General features: G+C 40.2%; 1 protein-coding gene across 1 annotated transcript in view; it reads left to right on the top strand.

The window, feature by feature from the left end:
• Positions 1 to 25,000, top strand: part of kalrna (kalirin RhoGEF kinase a) — a 138,260-nt gene that overhangs the window by 661 nt on the left and 112,599 nt on the right. The gene's annotated exons all lie outside the window — the stretch shown is intronic.

Here is a 25,000-nt window from a genome sequence, read left to right as displayed (position 1 = left end):
GTGTGTGTGATACACTGATGCATTGAGATAAAAAAGAAGCAGATGACCGTTCTGATATAACAGATCTAAAATGGTCAAAAGGTGAGAGAAAGTGTGTGTGTTTATGGTTGTGTGCGTGATGCAATGGTTGTTTTGTGTGTGTGTGTGTGTGTGTGTGTGTGTGTGTGTGTGTGTGTGTGTGTGTGTGTGTGTGTGTGTGTGTGTGACACTTCTCCAGAGCATAATGGCTCAACACACAGCTGCAGCTGGCATCATTGATTCATCTTGTGGTCAAATCAAGTCTTCAAACTGCTGCTTCTGTCTGATCAACAATCCAGAAATCTGTCTGCTGCAGTGATAATGAAATACAGACCAGAGATCAAACCAGATCATGTTTGATTATATTATTTATTTATTTTTACAATTGCTGCAATGATTAGCGGATTAATCAGTTAGTCGGGACAGCGGGACATTCATCAGCGGGTTCTCCGATTAATGATTTCATTGTTTCAAAGTCATTTATAATCCAACACCACCAAATAGTCTCTGTGTCCAGCTACTTAAACATGCTTCTCTTTGTCATGTGTGATTATAAATTCAATATTTTGGGTTTTCTTTTTGACAGCTGGTCAGACTAAATGTGTCACGATGCACTCTGGGAAATTGTGATTCTGCCATTTTGAAGACCACAGGAATAATTGATTAATCTTAGAAGTAATTGACAGATACATATATGTTTAAAAATGTAAGATGAAGCCTTAATGTTTTACTTTATAATTAGCTATGATCATATAGTCATTGATTTATGTTTCTAGATGTCTAATAGACTAATAACGACTTATGAAAACGTCTTTGTTTGGTACCGATCCTATCAATAATCACACCATAACCTACATTTTTCTCAATGTAATGAGAATAACGATGTTTAAAATGTATTTCAAAGTAATAGCCAGGCGGCAACCTCCGGTTCTGAAGAGTGAAGCCGATGAGGAGTGTCTTAAAGCTGCATTCTATCTAATGTCCACCAGGGGGCGACTCCTCTGGTTGTATAGAAGTCTATGAGAAAATGACTCTACTTCTCTCTTGATTTATTCCCTCAGTAAACATTGTAAACATGAGTTTATGGTCTCAATCTCTAGTTTCAAGTCTTCTTCAATACAGCATGATGTTCATTTAGTAAATGATGCTCCATTTAGAGTCAAACAGACCATAAAGCAGGGGATGCTTTAGGGCGGGGCTACACACTGATTGACAGGTCGACACCAGAGACGTATACGGCGTCTCTACGTCACTCTTCCGCATTCTAAGTAAGGTAACTTCCGTTCATCTATTGCAAGGAAAACTACATGGCGCCGCACACACACCAATGGATGACGTCGGGATGAATTCTAGTTTTTTTGCGTCTGCATGTGTGTGACAGAGAGAGGGACAGATGCATGGAAAAATAATATCCGAATAAGTTTTATGAGTTTAGGACACTGGTGACGCATTGACGACACGATTGATAGGACACACACACACACACACACACACACACACACACACACACACACACACACACACACACACACACACACACACACACACACACACACACACACGGTGCTGGAGGGAGACACACCCTGACTCTCTGTCTCTGTCAGTGTAATTCAGTACAATAACTTTATCATGAACAGTCCTGCCAAGGTGCTTTATTAAATCAAAAAAAAAACACACACACACACACACACACACACACACACACACACACACACACACACACACACACACACACACACACACACACACACACACTCTGTGAGACAGTGTGTGCATTGTATAGAGTAACAGGGCTCCATGTGTGATCTCCTCCTCTTTGGATTTTTCCCATAATATTAGATGACTGTCTGTTGGAACATTTCCAGTGAATGGACATGGAAATCTACCGGTTGACTCATCAGGAAAAACAATGAGGACAGTGTGCTGGAAAAAGTTCCTTGAAATCTGGTCAAAGGTGCAACGATTGTAGGAGGGAAGTGAAGCGTGAGACAATGGAAGAAAACATTCAGTGTAGCGTTGTGTCTCTGATTCCGATTCTGAATATAATAGAACTGATGCTGCGTTTGAGACAACTCGGAGGTCTGAATTTTCCCCAACGGGACATTTCTATCTCATTTCTATCTCTCGAACGAAGTGTTTCAGGTGCACAACGCCAAAACGTTCACAAAAACATGGCTGACCGTGACAAACCTAGGTTTCTTTTGGAGAGTGTGCACACAATTTAACAATTTTTTGGGTAATTTTCAATGATTAACTGCAACTTTTGTACAATGAAGATAACATTCAGAGAAAATTAAATGTAACCAGCCAACTAATCTCATATTTTTGACATAAATTGACATCCACAATACGTTTTAGTAACTGATAGTATGCATTGTTTTATCTGAGTATAGGCAATTATACTTAATTTTGCCTCTTAGTTGATGGTCAACCCTATAAAAAAGTGCGCTTCCATTGTTGTGTGACATCAGACAACTGCTTCTTCGAGAAGTGAGTTCACAAGTAGGAACTTCCATCTTTGAGTGGCGTTTCATTCCACTTTTCCTAGTAGGAGGTCGGGATTTTGAGTTTCAAGTGTCTGGAAAGCAGCATGAGTCTGACAGCTTCTCTCTGTAAAAAGATTCTGAGCCTCATGGGTAGTGTAGTACTTCTGTAGTGCCATGCAGCCTTCTAAAATGAGGCAAAAAATAACATGATTTGTCAGAAAGGTAAATCACAGAACTTGTGTTTTTTTGTGGACAATATTGAGTTTCATTGCAGGGCTTCAAGTAACAATTTCCATAGGTGTATATTCATATAAATATCATCAGTATTGTTTGTGCATTTTCAAAAAGTATTGTACCAAAATGTCTTCTCTTCCCAAATCCTCAGATATAGAATTCTTTTTTTATGGCAAATATTGAATTTTTGCTTTAAATTACTCAAACTCTTCATTTGTTATCAAATTAGTTGCTGAGTTATTTTATATCGATCTACTTATTGCTAAATAATCATTGCTAAAGAGTAAACATTCAAGTTCACATTTTGTGAACTACTCCAACTTCATTTAGTTGTGTATGAAATGTTGTCAGGTGACATGATAAAACATAAGAAAACATAACATAGTGTGTCTCAAAGCCTGATCATTTAGTGATCATTTGTATAACTTTTTAATGCTATGTTATGATATTCACATTATCTTCATCAAAATATCTTTATTTATTGTTACCGCATTGCTGAAGAGAGACTCCATAAAAAATGTTTCATATCCTATCAGTAGAAAGAATAATGACTGCAAACATGCTGTGCAACAACACTTCAAAAAATGAAAAAATAACTATCAGAATTCAAAATCATTACACCTGCAGCAGGAGTTGAAATGTGCACAAGTGTCTTCATTTAATCTGTGTTGCATCCTTTGTAGTCCTCCTTGAGACAGAGGACACTTTGAGAAAACGATCCACATACAAGACTGAAATTAAGCGATTTTTGTCCACAAAAAAACCCCAAAAACATCAAAGCTACCTGCACACATTAAGATGCAGCGCTGCGTCTGAGCAGCTGTGAGGGAGAAGCAGAGAGGAATCTGTCTCCATCATCCGGATGTCACCTCGACTTCAGCACAGAGGAAATTAGAGACGGCTCCGCACCACTTCTCCATTTCTAAAAAGCAATCCCAACATATTGAGTTTCTGCCAATACTGATACCGATGTGATCCTACGCCCGGCTGTTAATAAGCAGTTTGCGTGTTCCCGACATTGTCTCTTTTACTTGATTTGCCATTCATGTAACATCCCCTCTGCTGCTGCCATAATGGATTCCTCCTTGTGGAGCGCCGCTCTCCTGCAAAGCTGAACTCAGTCTACTGGAGTGCTGTCAGACTTAGTAATGACACAGGACGCACATGGGAGCCTCGTGCTGACTTCTCTCTTGCTTGTGCTGTACAACTTAGTCATAATTCTTTACATGTTGCTTCTGCAAGTGTTAAATCACATTTAGGATATTGAGAATTGACACCAGGACAGATCGTTTTGCTCGTTACTTCCTTTGTGACACAATATAACACAATGTACATCATTTAAGATGCATGTGACATTAACTTACACACTGTAATATGACAAAGGACTGGTTTTTTTACCATAACCTCTATAAAAAAAACAAATCAAGCATGTCGGCTGTTCTAGGTATGACTTTCAAGTGATTATCCAGGCTGCAAACTCTGGTTCTGAAAAGTGAAGCCGATGCTGAAGTGTCTTAAAGCTGCATTCTCTCTAGTGTCCATCAGGGGGCGACTCCTCTGGTTGTATAGAAGTCTATGAGAAAATGACTCTACTTCTCTCTTGATTTATTCCCTCAGTAAACATTGTAAACATGAGTTTATGGTCTCAATCTCTAGTTTCAAGTCTTCTTCAATACAGCATGATGTTCATTTAGTAAATGATGCTCCATTTAGAGTCAAACAGACCATAAAGCAGGGGATGCTTTAGGGCGGGGCTTACTGTGATTGACATGTCGCTACCACGGCGTTGTCCTGTCTTGGAGTTGTACTTGTTTTGGTAGACATTTTTTTTAACCCTTTCACAGTGTGATTTCAGTTCACAACAGTTAACTGTAAAATGTCAGTCGCATATATTGTGGGTTGTACTTCACTCCGTCTTCTCACGTCTCTTCTGGTTGCAAACAAACAAGATGGCGACGGCCAAAATGATGGATTCACGGCTTCAAAACGGTAGTCCACAAATCTATGGGTGACATCACTTAGACTATTTCTTCTTCTCACATACAGTTTAATATATCAACTAAACCTGGTATCATGTTTTGAAACCTACACTCACACATATTTCCACCAATGTACACAGTTTCTTTACTTCTTGAGATTCAGTAAGGAGAGCATATTGAATTAGTAAACTCAAAAACATTCAACAATGCTGCGATTTTTGCAGCAAAAAAATACTATATTTGTATAAAATGGGGGATGTAGAGGCCAAGTCAACAAGGACTGAGAGAGCTGGAGGACGGAGGTCTTCATAGGAGTGAGGTCAACTGCTGCTGAGCTGCACTGAAACCTGATCGACTGGATTATTAAATCATTCTCGCCTGCGGCACGTCATCCGCCCCTCTTTTTTTATTAGTAGTCCTTGGGCTCACACATTTATATTAACCGGACAAATAACAGTTAACTTGTTGTTTAATAAGAATTAAACTTGTTTAAATAATCTTGATGTAACGATGTTCAACGACTATTAATCAGAGGAAAAAGACAAAGAGCTGCGTATTGGAAAATAATCTGGTGATACAATACACATCATGATACAGCATAAATCAATAATATTTTGATATCATGATATAAGACTAGTCATGATATTGATGCTTGTCTTTTCCTGGTTTTAAAGGCTTCATTACATTAAAGGGATTACATTTTTTGATCTTACCAGACTGTTCTAGATGTTTGCCTTAACCTACTTTATACACATTATATCCACATTACTCATGATTATTTATCAAAAAAGTAAATGTGCGAATATTTTGTAAATGCACCAATTGTCCTCCCTACAATATCATCGCAATAAAGAGGTATTTGATCAAAAAATATTGTGATATTTGCCCTAATTCAGGGTTGCAATTTAATACATTGTTATACTGTAAGCATACATGATATATTTATATCTTTATTTTAGGAGAACATAGTCTTTATTTTAGGAGAACATAGTATAAGAAACATGCATAAAATATAAAATATATACTGTATCACGAAACATTATATTGTGATACTCGGGTGTATCTATATTTTATTACTCCCATACTTCAACTCCATCAAACTGTATAGTATTATTCCCGGCAGTATATTATTTATATATGCGTTTGAAAAGCTCCAATCAGATGTATTCTGTTTGTGTTTATGTTCTTCACTCTGGTTTAATCGAGGTTTCTTTTTCCCTGCGTATGGCTGAGGAAGTCCGTGTGTTGTGATAAAGTCATACTTGAGTTTTCTATGCATAGGAAATGGTTTGGAAAAGATAAAAAAACATGAAATGGAAATTAGACCGAATTCTCACATTTTAAGAAAGCAACAGCTGAGAAATAAATAAAAAGGAGTCACAGCACACTCACAGGAAAGCGCTGGAGGCGCGGCTGCCCAATGTTATGCTAATCAGACGTCTATAAATAGGGCCCTAAATCATCAGACGGAAACAGGAAGTGACAAACACGCATTCATACGTACACACGCGCAATCAGAGAGCAGCGTCTGAGTGTTTGTCAGACAGCCGACGCCAGCTGTCTGTCAATGGCTGCTGCTGTTGCTACGCTACGTCGCTAAAAAACTCCATCTTCTCATTTCATTAGAGCAACAGGCGAGCTGGAGTGAGTGATGTCATTCTGGGCTTTGTCGTGGTAGAAACAGGTGAAGCGCAGCAGATCGTCACGCAGGCATGCTGGGAGGTTATGACTACCTTCACACCAAGAGGCCCTAATGGCTGCGAAAACCAGATTCTTGCTAAATGCTGATTTGTTTAAAATCCAGTCACTTCTCTTTTAAAATTACAAAGATAAATCTTTTATGCGTTTTCTTCACACTGTTACTGTTTGGCATGAATAGCTGCTTGTTCTCGTGAGATTGAATCTCAGTGTGGGTTCTTCGTACTCCAGCTGTGAGGAGTTGAAGCAGACACTCACTGTGTGCATGAGCAGATAATTAGAGTTAATTGTCTCAGCTAATCTGCCGGGAGCCGCGAGTTAATGTCTGTACGCCACGGAGATGTTTGGTAAGGACAGAAGATGGCGGCTTCAGCGGCAGTTCAACGTGGAGTTTGCACTTCTTTGCCAGCTTGTTCCCAGGTGTGGACAGGCGTGAAAGTGGGCATGGTTTAAACTTCTTCTCTCAAGGTCTTTTTATTTCATTCTTCTTCACTGCTTTCGTCACTTTCTGTTTGTACAGCCGAGTGGAACATCATGAATGGCTTAGAGAAGAGACCAAAAGTGTGTGCAGTACAATTTACAGGGTTGGAAGTCTGGCCGGGTATATGAGTACCACTACCAGTACCCTTAAAGTTATGCCCATACCAATAGAGTACTTCATTTGATGCATCATGTGAGTGGAAGGTGTATGTGTCCTACTGGCTTGCTAATTTCTGCTGTACTGCAAGGCGTTTTTCTCTAAACCAAGAAGAAGAAGTGGACAAAGCCACCGTGGGGTCCATCATTAGATTATGAACCGCCGTTTTGAAGCCCTAAATTTGGAATTTTTACCATCGCCATCTTGTTTTTTTGCAACCAGCAAACAGAAGTAACCATAATGAGACGCCGTATATGGCTCTGGTCAATCACAAGGTAGCCCCGCCCTAAAGCATCCCCTGCTTTATGGTCTGTTTGACTCTAAATGGAGCATCATTTACTAAATGAACATCATGCTGTATTGAAGAAGACTTGAAACTAGAGATTGAGACCATAAACTCATGTTTACAATGTTTACTGAGGGAATAAATCAAGAGAGAAGTAGAGTCATTTTCTCATAGACTTCTATACAACCAGAGGAGTCGCCCCCTGATGGACAGGAGAGAGAATGCAGCTTTAAGTGACTTCAGCACTAACTTCACTTTTCATAACTGGAGCAGCGTTGGCAGGGCTGTCTTGTTGCAGAATATCTGATCCCAGTACCCCACCCTACACCCCAAAGATTTAAAATCTGCATATCTCACTGCTCGGAAGTTATTGGAATCATTTTCACACAAGAGAACGTGATGCCAGGGATTGTTTTCGCACTAAAAACCGAGTCTGCAGCTTTCTGTTACTGGATAAACAATGAATCTTAGAAATGACGATGATGTGGATCGGTTACACTTGGCACATTCTCAATCTGACAATTGGGTCAGTATCGATGCCGATGCCAGTCTGCTGGATCGGATCCGGTGCATCCGTAGTTCCAACTGTTTCATTTGAAGCATTATCACAGTCAAAACTTTTTTCATTTTAGTAAGAGATCTCATTTCACTCTGAGAACAAACTTGGTAGCCTTGAAACATTCTGCATTTCTTCTACCACAGGTTTCTTTCTCTTCTGAAGAGGATTAATACTTACTGTTGACTTTACATACATTTACTGTTTGTGTGTGCGTATAGGACATCTAAGAATGACTGTGGCTTACATAGATAAGCGCATGTGTGTGTTTGAGACTCTACATGGATGAATGAGCAGTAATCCATTGATTCACTCTGATTCATACACACACTGCTTCGTCCAGGCTTAGAGGCAGATTAACCTGCAACACGAGCACTCACACTCAGAGAGGGAGGGACAGTTTGGATGAACAGTAATTATGATGTGTGATTTTTGTGTAGGAGGGTGTTGTACTGCTTATCCCACCCCCACCAAGCTGTAGTTTGGACTTTTAATCATTAAATAATGAGTTTATGCGTCGGGATTAAAGCTAATGGTAAAGGCTGTTGTTTTAATAAAGCTTAATGAGATCAGTAACACTACTAGTGGATTTACTAATCCACTAGTAGTGCCAGCACTTACACTGATACCTCTGATCATGTGCTGCCATGAATACATATTAACGGACATTACAGTCAAATAAACTGAACGGTTTCTGCTCTCAATGTGCATGTAGGTGAGCTTAGTTAACACATTGTAGAAATATTATTGCATATTTCTATGGATGGATCGGTGACCAATCTGGTATCTGGAAATAACAACAGTATCTGGAACCGATAATAGATTACATCTGTTCCATCTCTACCTAGAGTAGACACTTGAGAATTCGGCAATGTGAAATGTGAGCAGAGAACTCCACTGATTCAGCATTACACTCCAGTAACATTCAAAACCGTTGAGTCAGAGATATCGCCTTTTCTATTCCACACAATCTTCCTCCTCGTCATAACCATAGATTGTATATAAGAAGTGGACGTAGTCGTCATTACGTCACAGATTGGTTTGTGGACTGCGGATTTAAAGCCTGGAGTTTGGCATTTTGGCCGTTGACACCTTGTTTTTTGTACAAGTGAACTGAAGTGTTCATATTTGGACTGTGGAGGAGTGACTTAGAGACGCCGTATAAGACTCTGGTAGCTGCAGAGCGCTGTCAATCAAAAGGTAGCCTTGCCCTAAAGCATCCCCTGCTTTATGGTCTGTTTGACTCTAAATGGAGCATCATTTACTAAATGAACATCATGCTGTATTGAAGAAGACTTGAAACTAGAGATTGAGACCATAAACTCATGTTTACAATGTTTACTGAGGGAATAAATCAAGAGAGAAGTAGAGTCATTTTCTCATAGACTTCTATACAACCAGAGGAGTCGCCCCCTGGTGGACATTAGAGAGAATGCAGGTTTAAAGCACTTTAGCATTGGCTTCACTTTTTCACAACCGCCTGGTCATAATCTACCCCCTGCATTACCCACAATACAAGTCCACAGCTCACTCTGAGATTTAGTTGTGTTATGCTACTAGCGGCTAATGTAGCCTGGAGTCTCGCTAGCCTCAAGCAGAGATGAGAGTGAGCTCCAGAGGTCTGGTAAACTCAAGTCTTTTAAACTCCACACAAACTGATTTTTTTGTTGTATTTAGCCCAAACTGATGCTCAATTTATCAGACTTAAAGCAGCTCCCTCTGGAGCCACTAAAAGCTTTTATGCAACTTTCTTCACATATGCAGTAGTACTCCCCAACATCTGTATACAGGCTTTTAAGTGTATATTCAATGGTCTTCCACGTTAACAGTGAACCTCTGGCCCCCCAGCATAAAGTAAAAGTGAGCTGTAATAGCATTCTTCATCTTATGTCCCAACTCCCATCTATTATTAATGAGCAAAACTGTCAGAATCCATCATACAGAGACAGCCGAAGCCTGTTGTAACTGAAATTGGTTTATCTTACAAGACGAGCCCCCTATCTCATTTATATACTGTATTATTTCCATCAGGCTTTTAGGAGTGCTGGTAAATTGTGCACATTTTGTAGCATTGAAATGTTTCCAGCAAACCCTTTTGTTGGATAAAAAAATGTTTTTTTCTTTGACTTTTTTTATGGATCATCAGTGCACTTTTCATTTGGAGTCAAAGTGAAATGATCATCTCATGCATGCCGTTCACAGCAGAGACATACCGGGACCATCTGGGAATATCATGTCATAAAAATGTAATTTCTTAAAGCAGCTTTGGGACGGAGTTAATCCCCTCACTTGTATGATCTGTCGGTTGACAGTTAATGCAGCTGGTGCACTGAATCCACACGGGCTTTGTCCGGACCGCCGATGTAGTTTTGAGCCTTATTCATTTTATTATTAATTATTGGTGGTAAGCTGAAGCAAATCAGGCAGAATGAGGAGAAATGAGAAAAGAGTGGCTGGATGTCAAAGAGTCTAAACATGCAGATCATGAACCTGAATTTGTATATACGAGCAGATTCATGACCAGCTTTCTGTATCTTCCATGTGAATGTCATATCATGCAAATAAAAACAGTAAAAAACAGACACATAACCAGCACAGTAGTGTGCATGTAAATATATCCTACTTGGTCTCAGTGACAGTTAAGTCCAACAGACTTTGATTTTTCAACATTCAAGATTAACTTTATTGTCATTCCTGCCATTCACAGCAGAATGAAATAACTTCGCACCGTAAGCTCATGATTGTAATAAAAAAATGCGTAAGCTCATGATTGTAATAAAAAAATGCTAAAAAGAGTAAACTTATAAACTAGATATGTAAACATTCCTAGGATAAAAAAATGCATATGAAGGATAATATTGCACATAAGGGATTAAATTACAGGTTTAGGTTCAAATAAACACATAGAAAATAGTTGCACAAACAGGATAATGTTGCATATTTAGGATACAATTGTTTGTCTGGGATGAAGTTGCACATCACAGCAGTAATAGACAGGCTGGTTCTCTTCTGGTCTGATAGCGTTGCAGTTTCCATATCAGATGGAGATGCAACTGGTCAGTACATTCTCTATGGCCCCTCTGAAGGATGTGGTGAAGATGAGAGTGGGGAGATGGGTTCCCTTTATCTGTAGCAGGAAGTCGAAGTGCTGCTGGGATCTGGACGGGTCGATCTGAACAACGATGTCTTTCGATTTGTTGACATTGTTAGTGTTGTACCAGTCCACTAGTTCCTCCACCTCCTCCATCTGAGTATTGTTCTATTTTAGGTTTATCATCTGCCTTTTTTTGTTTTAGCGATCATATATGTTTCTGTATATTAGTGATCTTATGTTGTCATTGTTGTGTTTTATTTTATATTGAAGGGGAGGATGTAACTGTACGTGTATTCATCTTGAACTGTTCGGGGTTGTACTCCCAAAAAGATGCTTTGATAAAAGTGTGTTGGGTTCGGTACACGTCTTTCTTCAATTTGGTACGCTCTATGAATTAAAATATTGTCAAATTAACTCAATATGCTCTTATTAGTTCCACATTATCCACTATTTGTTAAAGGACATGGCTTACGATATTTTATATTTTGGTTATTTTCAACAAATCCCATAAAAAGACCAAAACCAGCAGTGTGTTGGTCAATCCTTCAGTACTATATGACCTCCATACCCTGTCTGTGGCTCATGCCTTAATGTTCCTACAGATGATCTTAAATACAAGTTACATATCTATACTTTCATTTACAATAATAGCTAAAACATCTGAGCCCTGTTATTTCTTAATGGAGTAAATGGTGTTTTTGTTTGGGTCTATTTTCAGCCTCGGCGGGGTAAATGCTGCACTCTAAATGGATCTTTTTCATCCATTTACTTTATATTTGCAAATATGCATTTCGTTATAACAATGGAGCTTTACTGACATTTCTTTTTTCCCCCATTGGTCATACACTATGCCAACATTTTCAATTGATTGACTTTTACAGTAAGAATTACGTCCAGTAAGTGGGGGAGTCCTGTTCCTTTAAACGAGGCCTCAGTCCTGAGTCATGGTGAGTGAGGAAACGTGGAGGGAGGAGCTTCACATCTATTATTGAAGAGGGTGTGTTTGTGTGTGTGTGTGTGTGTGTGTGTGTGTGTGTGTGTGTGTGTGTGTGTGTGTGTGTGTGTGTGTGTGTGTGTGTGTGTGTGTGTGTGTGTGTGTGTGTGAGGAAGAGGGTCTCTCACCCCCGCTGTCATCAGGAACAATAAGATGCTGCTGCTGAGGAGAGAGAGGCAGGGATTCCCTCCTTCCATCCTTCCCTCCCTCCTTGTCTCCTTCTCTTTGTCTCCCACACCCACACCCAGTGTCAAGAACAGTGGCAGATGGGTGCGAAGAATGAAGTGTGTGTGTGTGTGTGTACGCGGGATGTTGGGGTGACAGACAGGAACAGAGAGAGAGAGAGAGAGAGAGAGAGAGAGAGGCAGCTTAAGTGGATTAGTCCTTATTACCCACCAGGGGACAAACGAGAGAGAGAAGACGAGAGAGAGAGAGAGAAGGAGAAAGAGTGTTAAATAGATAAATACAAAGAAAAGGATTTCCTCTCCCGCTCCTCCTCCTCCCTTTGTCTCCTCCCTCCCTAAAAGCTTTCTAGTCTTTGGACAGCTGCAGCCATATGGTGCGTGTGCGTTAGTGTAATGAGCATCCGTTTTGACTATAATCGATCACAAAGACATTTTACAGACGTGTGTGTGTGTGTGTGTGTGAGTGTGTGTGAGTGTGTGAGTGTGTGTGTGAGTGTGTCACAGGCTGATTAGTGGTGCTCGCTAATAGACCTTGATGTTATTAACCGCTGTGGGCAGGTGTTTGCCTTTGTCTTTGTGTGTGTGTGGTTGTGTGGTTGTGTGTGTGTGTGTGTGTGTGTGTGTGTGTGGTTGTGTGTGTGAGACAGGGACAGGAAGCTCTTATCTTGATTGACAGAGCCACAGATAGTCCGACTGTTGAGCAAAATGGGAATAAAGAATAAATTCTGCTTTCATTCAAAATGTACTTTTCAATGTATACACATCAAAGCGAGTATATTTTATTTTTACTGACCAAAAATCATAAATTTAATTATCTTTGCAACATGCACACTTGTACCTCAGACCCTCAATTCAAAAAGGAAAAATGAAAAAAACACAGGACATTGAAATCAACGGTTTAACCTCTAGTTTAGGTTGAAATATACTCAATGTTTGCCTCGGAGGAGATTTTAAAGTTATTCTAAAAAGCCTTCCCCCTCTGAGGTGTTTTTTTTATTCCCTTTGGCTGATTTGACCTTTTTCATTCTGACACTGAGCAGAGCTCTGCAACAGATTTGCTGAGTTCACTAAACGCCATAAAAACCAGAAGGAATCATAAAAGAGGAAACTGTCCCGTCCTAACAGGTGCAACCAAACGATCCTGTCTGGATTCATCCTCTTTTTAACAAATCAGCATTTTTCTGACAGTAGCGACTGAACAAAAAAAAGGATGAGAGGGAGAGACAACAAACCTACAGCATCTTGATCTGCGGTCTGTGTAGAAACCATGTTGTTGTGGGCAAATCACCAAACCCCCTGAAGCTGTGTGGACTCATGTTCAGCTGCAGCTACGTCACAACTTGTTTCATATTTTTGTTGGACTGGCTCGCTCCAGCCGTCCATCATTTATACCAAATATATGACTTTGTGTGTGTAGATGCAGCACCCGATCGACTGATGTTGTTTGCTTTCTATCCGAAAAGGGGTCACGAGATGGAGCGTGACATGTTGTTCCTGATCAGAACCAATCAGAGAGCAAATGTGGTTGTTCACATCATGGTTTTCAAAAAGATATCTCTGTTTCGGCATCTCCAGACTAAAAACTCAATCCCTGAAACTGAAACAAGTCTTTTTTTCTTTTTAACGGTTCCAAAACGCCGGAGTAGTGTGGACGCTCGGCGTGAAACTACTAAAAGTATAAGTGTGGATGTAACCCAAGACATTTATAATCCTTATTCCCTCTCACTTCTTATCTGATTAATTCACTAGGAATTATTTACAGGCTTTCCTGTTAACCAATTATCATCTCAACTGAAGGTTATTTAAATCAACATGCCTGTTCTGTCTCTTTGCCTCCACTCCTCCAACACTAGCGCCAAAAAGTAGGGTTTTACGAGGTCTTAGAGAACCTCTATAAACATATCAAGTTCATGCCGTTGATGCCAGAGTGTCTTTAGCACATCGAACCCCCTGAAGTCGTATTCACTCTCGGAGTCTCTCGTCTGACCGGCCCGGTACAAACTCCATGAGTCAGTGGAAATACCGGAAAGGACAAAGCTGCAGGATTCACCTGGAGTCTCTAGCCAACCGTCCAATCAGGAGAGAGTTCAGTCACAGCCTGAATGGGGCTGTTCACACACACACACACACACACACACACACACACACACACACACACACACACACACACACACACACACACACACACACACACACACACACACACACACACACACTCCTAACAGGGCATCCTTGGAGATAGCCAGTATGCTTGACCCTGAGTAATTACTCACAAGTGTGTGTGTGTGTGTGTGTGTGTGTGTGTGTGTGTGTGTGTGTGTGTGTGTGTGTGTGTGTGTGTGTGTGTGTGTGTGTGTGTGAAGCAGAGAGGGATGACTCTCCAGCAGCTGAGCCGTCAGGGAGCAGATAAGAATCCGACCTGAACACCATGTTATTGATTCCTTTGTCTCTCGCCCCTTAAAGCAGAACAATATCACACCGACCCGTTCAGTGTTCGGCCGTGTTTTACTGCCCAAGCAATTTTCAGCCCATTGATCAGCTGATGGAAAGAAAATGACAAATTATCCTTTCAATCATTCGCTGGTTTTGGCTTAGCAGATTGTGAGGCTTTGGTGCTTTTTCTCTGGTTTTGTTTTTTTTATTGTAAGTTTAATTATATTTAGGTTTCAAGTGTGATAGTTAGTCATTTTAGTTTATTTTTTGTCTGATTTGCTGCCCTCTGCATGTCCAAACATCAGCGCTCCTCATTAGTTCACTGCAGTCAGTAATTACCCTGTAATTCTGTACTACACAGCCGTAAAACACTTTATGGGCTGCAAGGAAACTACTGTGTGTTTATGTGTGTGTGTGTGTGAGAAAGAGAGAGATTAAATGAGGTCAAGGAAAAAGCATGTGTTCTCAGTAAAATGATAATGGATAATAATAGATCTGTTTTGAGCTCATCAGTTGTGCTGGGATTATTGAGGGAGACATCAGTTCCTGAGCTGTTCAGAAAATGTTTTTTGTTCCCCTGAAATGTTTTTCCAAAAGGTATTTAAATCAATTTAGCTTTTCTTTGGCGGCCAGATTTGATAAAAAGCCAACTAAAAGACTAGAGCTAGAACATGTAGGTTTAGTAGAATGTTGTTGAGGGTTATTTTTTTTAAATATTTTGGCTGTAAATGTTTTTTTTATGTCGCTGTCTGACTCATTTGGTTCTGACCAGTTACTGACTCACTGCAACTCTCTGAACACAGACGTCCCACCGAAAACGACCCAGCAGAGTAGAACCCATTGATGAAATACTGGTGAACTCTTATAGACAGTTCCACCTCATGTCAGAAAATCTAAACTGTATATCTTTAAATCAAGAGATTTTAAGCTCCAAATGACCAATAACCCAACTGATGACCTGACAGATTTACAGGTTGGCTGGTCACTGACTGGTTTGCTCCAAGAGTCAACCAGTTTATGACTCACTGCTTTTATGGAACCACGCTGGCAACTGCCTTGCCATCAAAGAAGGCATGATGTTTCAACGTATCCTCATACGAAAAGTTCTTACTCATTTTTTTGTGCATTTTCCTACAAAAGCAAGCAACATGAGTCAATATCATCTCGGTACATGAATACTGTCCTTTCAAAATAAACTTCCCTCTTCACAGGAAGCTCTGTTAGGTTTAGACAACAAAGCGTATTAGTTAAGCTTAGGAAAAGATCGTCCTTTGGTTAAAAAAAACACAGAAAAGTACCGATACTGAAGAATGCGTGTGACGTTACAAAAACATCAGTGTTAAATTCTCGTTTCACGTTTGGAACAAACTGCGGTCTCCTGGCTAAATGCTCGCCATTTGTCGGACCAAAACACTGTGATTTAGCGTTCTTTATTCATCCTCGTTAAAGATTACACGGATAACATTCGGAAAAATGTTCGTGGGATATCGACAAAGTACAGCCAGTTATTTTTTCATAGGTATTTGCTACTAATGTTGGATGAGACCAGCCTGGACGTTTTCATGATTGTCCATCCCATTCTTGCAATTTCTCAGGAACACCTAGAGGAATTTTCTTCACAATTGGCTCAAACATCCACCTTGACTCAAGGATGAAGTAATTAGAATTGGGTGGTCAAAAGGTCAAAGGTCATGAAAACACGTCAACATAAGTCAAGAATTTGTGTGCTAGTTATGACAATTTCACACATACGTCTAAAAGGATAACATGATGAAGTCATGACATGGATGACTAATAAACCACGAGGAGGTAGTTCAAGTTTATAAAGTGTCTGTTTTGCCGTGAGGGTTATTTACAAGCCTGTTTCCTGCCTTGCTGTTTGCTCGTCCTCAGTTTAACTCAAACCTAAAACTCTCAGGCAGATGAAGATTTAGTATGCTGTGGTTTGGCCCGAGTCAGTGAGTTTGTGTGTGTGTGTGTGTGTGTGTGTGTGTGTGTGTGAGTGTGTGTGTGTGTGTGTGTGTGTGTGTGTGTGTGTGTGTGTGTGTGTGTGTGTGTGTGTGTGTGTGTGTGTGTGTGTGTCATGGATGGTTGGAAAACACTCCAGTACAACCACAAGTAGCTCTTTTGCAGGAGAGTCCCACTGCAGTTGAGTTTGCATGTAAATCCTGAATTTTATTCATTTTCAAAGTTCTGTTCATAGTTTCCATTGAGACTGAATGAATGAAGCAGCTGGGACTGATTCACAACACCATTTCATTTAATCTTTCTTTCTTTCTCTCTGGTTCTTTTTCAAAGTGGTTTCTTTGTGCGGTCAGTTATTTTATATTCACGTCTACTTTTCTGTCCTTCCTCGTCTGTTTGGTCGTGTTGCTAGCTTCTCCTGGCATCTTTCTGTCTTTGAACCGAGCACCAATTAAATTCCATTCATCCTTAAAGGAGGCTACACACACACACACACACACACACACACACACGTACAGGAACATTTGTGTCAGTCTGTAATTGAGTGAACAGAACCTGGCTTACCAAGGAGTATTAATAGAACAAAGAGAACACGAGTGGAAACATTAATCCCTAATATTCCTCAGTTCAGGGTACAATTATCATCTGATCTTCTGGGCTTTACAGCCACCATCTGATAATTCAGTCTCACGGTTTTCCTCTCTTTCCCGTGATGCTCATCCAAAAGTCCTTAGGGAATAAAAACGCTCCATTTACAGAGACACGATGTGGACAGAAAAGGGCAGCTTGTGTTCGTTCTGCCTGCTGGCAGGTAGCGTTTGGAGATCAGTCAGTCTGGTGTTGTGAGGGGCTCTAATCATCAATGAGCCTAGAAAAGAAAAAAAACCCACACAGAGCTATGAATGCAATCAGGAACAAAACACGAAATTGTAGTTGCTTAATAGCATGAAATTTGAACCAAAATGTAAAAAAACAGAAGCTGAATTTATTCATGAAGATCTAGTAAAGCTCAACGTCTGTGTTCAGCCTGCTGTGTCCTGGGTTCATGTGACAAAACTGTTAATAGTAAATAGTTAATATAATGGCAGAGTTGGTTATGAAAGGGTTAAAAATACAATTGACAACACTGTAAAATTTAGGTTTTAGACATTTGTGTGTATTTGTTGTCCTACACGTAGTCGTGATTTTGATTTAAGTTGGAGATTGGTGACGTCAATACGTCATGAACGCTGGATTAGTAGCGTAGACACAGGATTTGAAGCTCTATGTGTTCAGAAGGTTTTCCTACTGCAATGCCCTCTGGGACTTGTAGTTGACCTCTTTCTATAGTCTACAGTCCGATTCTTTCCACGCCTTGTCCTATTGTTCCACTGATGATTCAACCAGAGGAGTTTTATGTCAGTAGAAGTGCTGGATATTCCAGACAGTCTCCTAATAACCTATATATATAAAAGAGAGGAGAGGACTCACACTTGGCGGGTGTTTTGCTGAGGACCAAAGGGAGTATAATTATATATATCAGTTAATACTGATGCATCAATGTGTAAGCTAAAAGCCAACGACGCTGCAAGCAGCCATACTGTGAGCCAGGCAATCGCTCCATTCCAAATGGGCATGCTCTCCGAAAACGGGCACTGAACTAGTTACAAGATACTTTGTTCATTATATATTATTAATACTGATGTATCATTGTATTGTTGTACAGCTGCTTGAGTTTCTAACTAGTACCTTTTTATATATAATGTACATTAAAGAAACCTTTAATCCATTGGTACCCAACGAGGGGCCCCTTTCAAAGGCTTATAAGATTTAAAAAAACAGTCCTGTGAACCAAATTTGGGTACAGTACCAGTCAAAAGTTTGGACACACCTTCTCATTCAATGGTTTTTCTTTATTTTTTTTTTTACATTGTAGATTAATATTGAAGACATCCAAACTATGAAGGAACACATATGGAATTATGTGGTAAACAAACAAATGCTCAACAAACCAGAATATGTTTTATATTTTACATTCTTCAAAGTAGTTGAATGAGAAGGTGTGTCCAAACTTTTGACTGGTACTGTATATATACAGTTTTACTTTTGTGTACTTTTTCACCAGTCAAAGACATTTGAAATGTGACAATGCTTTTAGTAAAAGGTCACAAAAAAGGTAGTAAAACCTGGTTTAATCTTTTTATATGTTTTAAAAAATTGTAATCTGAAAAGTAACTTGTTATTCTAGCTGTCAAATAAATGTAGTGGAGTAAAACACACAATATTTCCCCCTGAAACGTAGTGGAGTAGAAGTATAAAGTAGCATACAATGGAGTACAAGTACAAGTACAGTACAGCTCAACACAGTACTTGACCAAATATATTTAATTATTTATGCCGCTGCTAATAGCTAATGTAATGCTGTGTGATATTTAAGTCCCAGATCAGAAGTGTGTTTGTTGTTAAAGTGAATGTGGCGCCTCCAAGTACCTAACTGTCACCAGGCCCTTCACACACACACACACACACACACACACACACACACACACACACACACACACACACACACACACACACACACACACACACACACACACACACACACACACACACATTCCATGTCTGACCACTCTGAAGTTTTTCCTCTCTACAGACAGCTGCTGTCTGGAGACTGAAAGCTGATCCAGAGACAGACAGAGAGAGAGAGTTCCATCTGATCGCCCAAACACGTGTTCCGTGTTTTAACATTCGGTTCCTCTCCGTCTCTCGCTCCGTCGGCCTTTCCTCGAGGAAGGCACCTCTTGGCTTCCTCTTGACCTCCGACCCCCTTCTGGTTAATCATGTTCATGTGTGTGGAAGCGTCTCAGCAGGATAAAACAAGCGTGTCTGTGTGTGTGATGGAGATTTTCAGGTGGTTTTCTGTAGCAGCCAGAAGGCCACACTCAGCGGGTCACGTTTTATGAGAAAAGCAAGACGTTGAACATTTTCTTTGGCTTCTCTCTTTCTTCACACTTAATATTTTACTGTTGCTGGACATGTATGTTAAGAATATATATATATATATATATATATATATATATATATTTTTTAATTTGTTTATTTGGTACAGACAGTGCACATTAATAAAACTTTTATTTCCCTGGACGGATATTACAAAGTCACCCTAACAGAATATAAGATTAATAATACACTGCATTATTTACTCTTTACAAAGCATGCAGAAACAATAAAAGAAGAGAGGATATTAATATAAGTGGAAACATCATTCAGGACACCATGTGCATAGTTAAGCAATGTTAAGAAATGAAACCCAGAGGCTCATAAAACAACGAAGCAAACAAATGAGGGACAACTATGTTAAATAGAAACATGGACTTCATTTGGCAGATGCGACTTCAATCAAATTTAATTTCAATAAACAAGCAAAATATTCACAATATATACCTGCTGCAGAAAAAAAAGTATCCCCAGAAAATGGTGATCATTGTTGATCAGCTGTTTTTTCTAACAGATCCATTCTTCTATTTTAAAGCTAGCTTCTGTTCCTCGGATGTTCGTTTCATAATGTATGTTTGCACCATGGGTTAAAGCTACATCATGTTATTGTGTACCTTGTAAGCTAAAATGGTGCACCTGCTCATAAAACCGGATCACTCCATTAAAATAGTTATTTTGTTGACATTTAGCAACTATTTTGTTGCTTCCAAAGACACACAGAAAGCAGCAGAACCTCATAGTTGCACTTGAAACACTGTATTTCCAATCTGCTGCACATCGTCATCAGAATATGTTGAATTTATCCAACGTTGGCAAACACATCTCCTCAATATGTGATCATGGCAAGTTCTACGAACCTAAAAATCTGTTTTTCATTAATTTAAACTGACCATTCAAACCAGTGAATCATAATATCTACACTGGTTTTTGTCCGTTAGTCTGCGTCTACTGACTTCTGTTTGATCTTTAGCTACACTACTAGCGGATTCTGCCTGTACTCGTGTGTGTGTGTGTGTGTGTGTGTGTGTGTGTGTGTGTGTGTGTTGTGCTGAGTCAGCGCCCTCCAGATGGCATCTCTCCGTGTGGTTGGAACGCAGCGCTAAATGATGTCGTCAGCCACCGAGCCGGAGCGTTGATTTGATTGGCTCCTGCCGAATGAGTCAGATGGTGGCGATGGACAACATATATTTATATATAGATACTTTATGTGTGCATGCAAGCACACACACACACACACACACACACACACACACACACACACACACACACACACACACACACACACACAAGGTCTTCCTCATTTAGTCAGCTCCTTCCTATGTGAGAATACTTAGTTTGAATGGCTTTCAGCCAACAACGAGTGTTTGAGTGTGTGTGTGTGTGTGTGTGTGTGTGTGGCAGCCTTGAGTCTTTAATAGGAGGAAAAGCTCATTGTTCTCAGTGTGGAAACAGCAGGAAGAGTCTTTATTATCCAGAAATGAGGAGTTAGTAGTTAATCTGGCCGTGTAAGGACACAGACATATACAGAGAGAGAGAGAGAGAGAGAGAGAGAGAGAGAGACACTGTTGTCTCTGCAATAATTGCATTGTATGTTTTTTTTTCTTCCAGCAACTGTCCCTTTATGAGAAGAAGCTTCCCTATGGAGAATACATCATCTGCTGTGTGTGTGTGTGTGTGTGTGTTGCCTGGCAAGCACTTAACTATTACAAGCTCTCTCTTTCTCTGCGTGTGTGTGTGTGTGTGTTTTGTGTGTGTGTGTGTGTGTGTGTGTGTGTGTGACAGAGAGTGAGAGAGCAGCAGTGTGTGGTTTTGCATTGGTAGAGTGATGGATGTGGTTTTCCTCTGCAGGGGGAAGTGAAGCCAGCCGAGGACATTGTGTGTGTGTGTGTGTGTGTGTGTGTGTGTGTGTGTGTGTGTGTGTGTGTGTGTGTGTGTGTGTGTGTGTGTGTGTGTGTGTGTGAGAGAGAGAGGAACCTGATAGGAAATGTATTCACCCTGAAGTGTGTAAGAATATATGCAGGTGATACCTTAAAATAACGAGACAGGAATGAATAATTCACATTTCTTGCCTTGATGCCTGACGTTACACATCTACTGACGAGCTGTGGACCGAGAGCGTTCTAGTTCGGGTCGCAGTTGCTGCTGACACTCAGTGGACCAAATTATTGAAATCAGGCCGTGTGATGTTGAAATGTCGATGGCAGTTATTTTAATGAACATTAGTTGCATCATTGGCCTCTAGTTGGACAGGCTGGCTAAAAAGACCCCGCGGCAGTTTGTCTAAAAAGGTGGGGTTGATTAGAAATAACGAGCCATGTGGGTTTTCCTCTCCATCAGCCACATCAGCTACTGATATCAGGAATGAGGGAGAAGGAGCGCAGCATGAATAATGAAAGAAGTGTTTAGGAAACACTTACAACAAGTACAGACTCTTTAAATAGAAATTAGAAGATGTTTTGAACAGAAGAAGTGGAGATTAAATGTCACTTTGAGGACGTTGTAGTGATTTATCCAGAAAATCCATCGAGTAAATATCAGGATTTCTTGCTGACACGCACATGCTTTGCATACTGTGTTGTGTCTTTTTTCAACCAAGCGGCTGCTCATCTTCCGTTGCTACTTCTTTATAAATAAAAACGACCTTTTCCTGCAGGATTGGGCTACTTTAGAAGTGTTGCACAGGGTTGAATGTTGGTTGCATGCATATAACATGAATAACGTTGAGTCCAGATTGGCATGTCGCCTACACACATGAACATGGGACACGCCCGGCCACACACACACACTTAGGCATCCTCTCCGCCCACCTCTCAACCCCGGGAGAACCATGACGCCCGGTAAATTGGGCAGAATACGGGAAGAACTGGGAACCTGAATACATAATTAAAGACTACAGATAACGTATATGAAGTAAAAACGGTACATTTGTGTTATCCAGACAGGAAGGAAGAGTCAGTAAATTGGTCTACACCTTCACAAAGCTGTTTTTATTCATGATTATATACTGGATGTGGCTACACAAGGCCATTTTTAGGACTTATAGGTTAAAGAACTGTTTAGGGAAACCTGCTTTAATGCAACAGTCGTCGTGGTAACGTGCTAAGAAACATAGCAATGTTTTGGCAAAAAGCACTGGAGAAGAAGACTACATGGTTAGTAAACATGGATGTAAAGAATGCATCGACTTTAGGTATATGTTTTATATGGCAAAGGGAATTTATTCAGCCTGTTTGTGAGGCCTTAAGACTACAAACTGTGCATTTTGGTGAGAAAATGCTGACCTTAAACATTCGCTGTGTTTGTTTATAAGAAAACTGTGCAGGGTATCTGTTAAGTGCAGAGTCATAGCTCAGATGAAGTTCAGCTCACTGTTGAGAAGTTCACTCACCTCCAGCTCTCTGCTGAGTTTACACTTCATGGTTCTCTTCCTCTCTATGTACGTATGAAGGTGAAGGTCAGTCTGTTGGTAGTGTAGAATTTAAAGATGAATACCTGGTATTAACATCCGATCAGTAGATGAAGGATTGTCTGTTTGATAATCTGATCATCGGTATTAAAATGGGCTATTGTTTTTTGGGGATTCTGCCCGAAAATATTGATAGATACAACATCAGATTGAAAATGACATCGGAATAGCAGGCGGACTTCATTTATCTCCTCAAAAATAAGTTAAGAACAACAGTTGTATGCTTTAGTTTCTTCTATATGTTTTTCTAATGCCTTTGGAGTTTTGTGATAGTTTAAACAACATTAAGTAAGTTAAAAAAAACACTCTTTAGTCTTCTCTTTATCAGTCACAAACAGAGTGATTACACTGTGAACTTTGCTCATTATCAATTTGCCTCTTTTTATGATTGAATCAACGTAAACACAGCAACAATGACACAGCAGAACATCGAATAAGTTACTAGGATGTAACTGCAGTTCTATGAATCTAAGAAAAAATAGCTGTAAAGTCATATGAAACACTATAAACACAGTTGCTGTGGGGAATATAAAGCACGATATGGCCTTATCATATACATAATGCATTTAGCGGATATAAACAGGTGAAATCAGATGCTCAACTGTAAATCCAAATGATGCCATAGGTTCCTTTCTGGCAGACTCCCATTAACCTCATAAATCATCTATAACTCCAGCGTAATGCTTCTGCTGTATGGACTCTACTTACTGATTTGTCCCTCTGCCAAGAAAAGGCTTATCTGGGGCTTTTTGGCAAGCTTAGCAGGATGAATTTTTTAAGAAATCAGAATATATATACACAACAGATTTGACTGGAGCAAACCTCGCACATGTAACGTTTAACACTTGTTCTGTTAAATATATCATTTCAGGTAGTTCTGCTGCAGTGATCTCCATGTTTACATTACTGATTTATTTTCTGATTGAACTCCAAAACAATTTCCATAACGGATACAAACAGCTGATGAAACCCAATCCTGCTGGTTAACACATGCTAACGCGTCCGGGGTGACAAGCATCGCTTTGATCAAACTGCTGTTACCCACGGCAACACCGCTGATTGATCGCTGCAAACGATTAATAACTGCTCGGCTGAAACTTTTTTTTGTCAAATTTCAGCTTCCACATTCAATAATCCAAGAATATGGACAGTGTCACTTTGAATTCTAACAACATGTACGCTAAGTGACATTAGATATGCGGATATGTCTCCGCGGCAGCACACGAGGTCCAGCAGCCGGTTGTCGGGGGCAGCTGTTGCTATGGGTGCAGACAGCCTCACCTGTTGTGCTTCTAAAGACATTTAGGCACACACATGACCTGTGTGTCTGTGCATGTGTGTGTGTGTGAGAGAGAGGCTATAAAACACACACAAACACACACATACACGGCAGTTTGGTTTTGCATAAAGCTGTTAAACTTTTCTTATTCGGCCGTTATTCAAAAGTTATAAAGCAAACACACACACACACACACACACACTGGCTCTGACAGATACATTAGGCTCATCTGACCTTTTTTGAATTTTGGCTTCAGTTGTGTCAAGCTGGGAAATGAGCCTCTCTCCTTAGTTAAATGTACATCATATTTATAGTGATTCATGCGGCCTTAATAACATAAAAAAAAAAAACGGCCGTCTGTTGGCCGTCTGAGCATCCTCAGTGTCACCTTCGCCGTCTGGCCAACAGCTTCCTCTCCCCGGCTGACGTGAACAGAAACTTTAAATCTGGAAGCATCTGACTGCTTATGTCATCCTCCGCTGCATCATGTGGGCGAGTCTCAACGACGGTAGCAGAACTTTCCCTGCAAGGTTGTCCCATCGCTTGGGTTCCCTGCGTGCTGCTTCTGGCCGTGTTAATGGTTCCAGCAGGAGCACATGTTGACCTTTGACATCTACACGTCTGGAAACATTGAGCACCAGCTACGTCTCTCTGCATGTGTGTGTGTGTGTGTGTGTGTGTGTGTGTGACCTTACCCCTGTAGTTAGACATAAG

The sequence above is a fragment of the Anoplopoma fimbria genome, chromosome 16 (genome assembly GCF_027596085.1).
Source record: "Anoplopoma fimbria isolate UVic2021 breed Golden Eagle Sablefish chromosome 16, Afim_UVic_2022, whole genome shotgun sequence".
Lineage (NCBI taxonomy): Eukaryota > Metazoa > Chordata > Actinopteri > Perciformes > Anoplopomatidae > Anoplopoma > Anoplopoma fimbria.
Note: the sequence above shows the minus strand (reverse complement) of the source record. Positions and strands in the feature narration are given on the sequence as shown.